Raw genomic sequence first — 204 nt, forward strand, 5'->3', positions numbered from 1 at the left:
TTTTTTTTTTTTTTTTTTTTTTGAGACGGAAACTCGCATTGTCTGTCACCTGGGCTGCAGTGCAGTGGCATGATCTTGGCTCACTGCAACCTCCGCCTCCCCGTTTCAAGCGATTCTCCTGCCTCAGCTTCTCAAGTAGCTGAGATTATAGGTGCTCGCCACCACGCCCAGCTAATTTTTTGTAATTTTATTAGAGACAAGGTT

The sequence above is a fragment of the Sapajus apella genome, unplaced genomic scaffold (genome assembly GCF_009761245.1).
Source record: "Sapajus apella isolate SASKATOON/1434 unplaced genomic scaffold, GSC_monkey_1.0 scaffold117, whole genome shotgun sequence".
In the NCBI taxonomy this organism is placed as follows: Eukaryota; Metazoa; Chordata; class Mammalia; order Primates; family Cebidae; genus Sapajus; species Sapajus apella.